Here is a 3,342-nt window from a genome sequence, read left to right on the forward strand (position 1 = left end):
ATTCCCAAGCTGTGCATGGCTTGCTCTGTGCTGGGCACTGAGTACAAGCTGGCAGGGAGACAGTCAGTCCTGAGACAACACATCCATCATCTTTGGAAAACACTGTTTGTGAACTAACTCTGCTTTTTGTAGAAGGGAAACCATCAGCTACTAAACATCTAAGTTTAGCTTGGTTGTCCACTTGTCACAGATTGGAGGAGAATCTTGGCTGATTCCTGACTGCTTTTCAGCTTTGGGAAGGTGAAAAATTTGTGGAAAGAATGAAACTGGAGCATGAAAGCCTGAAGAAAAAGTTGGTGCAGTCACACTATTACCAAACCATGCAATCTTACACAGACAATGTTGCAGAGCATTTCTAGATGCTGGAATAAATATCTTGTGTCTGCACAGAGCACGTGCTGTGTCTGGAGATCCACTCCCTAGTGCACTGTGCTCTTTCATTTGGGGTGTCTTTGAAGTGAATTTGTATATTGATGTTTGTCCAGTCAGTACCTGAAGGACTTTCATTTTTTATTTCATCTTATGGGCAGGTGAAAATAAAGACCACCATGTGTATGTACAAAGTGGTTATAGATGAGATATTTTTTTCAAATGAAGAACAAGCCTACAAAGAATATAAAATCAGGAGCCAACTGTATGGCTCTATGAACAGCCAGAAATATTTTGGCTGGCTGAAAACTTGGTTCTTGGTCACTGCTTGTCATCTACTCAGCCAAAACAGAATTGTTCATATACTGAAGCGTGTTGACTGAGAATTACCAAGAAACCAAATATTTTCTTTATTCTTGTCTAGAGCTCCCAGGAAGCAGTGCAAGTGTCTGTAAGTTCACTGGGTAAGGACTTGTGTTGGCTTGTTGGCTGGCTGCAGGCAGGTGGGTAGTTTAAGTGGCAGTGATGTGTAACACCCTGCTGAACAAGGAGGAGATGCCCTCACCTGCTGATATCATTGTGGTAGCCAGTGCAGGCTGGAGCCTATCCTGCAAAAAAAGCCCTGCAAAAAACCTGCTCAGGAGGAGGGATAAGGACATTGGTGGTGAGCTGTTCTCTGTGCTGTGCCACACAAGTTAGAGAACTCAACCTGGCTTGTTTAAAAACAAGGTCTGGTAGGAAACCATCACAGCAGCTACTGCAGCTCAAGGAGAAATCCAAGAATTTTTAGCAGGCAGGGGTGCTTTCTTCCTGCACCTCTTTGAACTCACCTGAGCACAGCTCAGTAGAAATGGTGGATGGGGATGTGCTGCATGGTGCTGGTGTGCCCAGGACCTGAGAGATCCCAGAATAAGGTTTGAATGCATTCCCTGGACTATCAGACACAACCATCTCTGGTTCCCAGAGAGCCCTCTCCTCAGCTCAGAGATAAAGGCACTTTTTAACACCAAAGCTGCTGTGTTCCCACGCCTGCTGTGTCTGGGGGGAGGCTGCTCTTGAACAATAGAAGAGGAATAAAGAATGGCCCTGCTAATCGATATCCTGCCCAGACGCTGACTCAGGTGGCATTCCTGCATTGTTCCTGATTTCTCCTTTGACTGGGGTAAAGTTTTATCTTTAAGGAAAGAAAACACACAGGACCAAGTGTCTCTGCCTGCTCCACCATTCCCTTCCCACACCACCCCCTCTCAGTTTTGCTGTCTTTGTCCTGTGGTGGCCTCCAGCACTGAGGGATATGGATATGATTTTATATTATATATAGTTTGGACTTGGAGCTGAGTGTTCACCTGTAAGGCTTTAGATAATGCACTCTTTCACACCCACATTTTTATTTATATTTATGTGTTTGGTTTTAAAATGGTCAGAAGGCAAGACAGGGATGCAGGCACAGGTTTCCAGAAAATTTCTTCATAGATGAATGTTTAGAGCCCTGGCAGGATGCTAAGACAGTCTGTGTGTGAACAGACATTTGGAAAATTGACAGAAGTGATATTTGCTTAAACAAACTGCAAGATCCAGTAGCTCAAGCTCTTGAATCCACCTCAGATGCACTAAAAACATTTTCCAGAAGGAGAAGGGGGCCAGTGAGGCTTTTTGAAATCTCTGAGTCTCACACAGCCTTGCAGGATCCTCTTTGGGGGTTTCATCCAGCTGAGGAGGAGAAAGCCCGGAGACGTTCAGGATTTTCCTCAGGGCTGAGGGGTCCCTAGGACATCTTTGGCTCTGCTTGCCTCCTGCTGAAAGGGCTGAGCAGAGGGGGAGAGCGTGGTCCAGGCTGTGCTGCTGGGCAGGAACTGTTGGAGCTGCAAAGGGAACTGGTAAGGGTTACATTTGTGTGTGCAGATATGAGATAAGAGCTGACCTACCCTTCACCCCAAACTGAACTCCCTGAAGCTCAAACAAGGTAAGCAAGTGCTTGTGAAAATGCTGGGGGAAAGCCTGCCAGGCTGGCAAACTCGCTGTTGCTGTCTGGGCTGGGAGCAGACCTTCAGCCACTGTCCATGGAGGAGCTTCAGGCTCTCCACTAAAATCTTGAGGACTGATAGCATGGAAGAATCAGGAGCTGTGGATGCCTGTCAGGAACCAGAGAGAGGGGCAGAGGTGGAGAGAGAAGCAGAAATTACAGGCAATGGAGACATTATTTCAAATTAAGCTGAAATAGCATCTACAAGATATTTGAGATATCTCTACAGCAACACACATTACAGATACTGTCACAGCCTCTTCCCCCTGTGCAGATACAAACAGGTCAGCATCCACATCTAAGTGTGTGACAGCTCCCACATAGTAAATCTGTTTCTTCTGGGAAAGAAACATCTCCTTTAGTGATATCCCTGAGTGTTTAAGTCTCCTGGGAGCCTCGGATGTGTTTTTCACAGCACGGGAAGTTGTGCTTGCCAACACAAGCATGGTATGGCACGGGAGGGCTGGCCTGGCCCAACACCAAGCCCTCACCCCTAAACCCTGCTGTCCTGGGAGTGAGCAGGAGGATCTGCCTGTCCTGCTGCTGCCTGGGAGATGCATTGGTGAGATGTGTTTTTGTATTGGGTCTCACAGAGCAGGGAGATGGTGGTGGTGTCTGTATGAAAACCAGGAAACAGAAAGCGTGGATATCTCAGGAGGTGTTTTCTCAAAAAGCACACACCAAGAAAAAGTGACTCACTCTTTTCTCTATGAATGTAAATTCAGGGTGCCAGAGGATCACACAGCTGGACTGGTTAAAGGCTCAGTGAAGCTCAGCCTTGCACAGGGGGGACTCCCTGGAGGTGAACTGAACATTTCTTTTCAGACCTAGATGTCTGTGCTGAGGCTGCTCATAAGGCACCATTGGCACCAGCTGGGAAAGGGAACAGCTGAGCCAACCACACCTGCCCCATGGGAATATAAGGGAGTCCCTTAGCTTCTTACAGAGGC

Source organism: Erithacus rubecula (genome assembly GCF_903797595.1).
Source record: "Erithacus rubecula genome assembly, chromosome: 1".
Lineage (NCBI taxonomy): Eukaryota > Metazoa > Chordata > Aves > Passeriformes > Muscicapidae > Erithacus > Erithacus rubecula.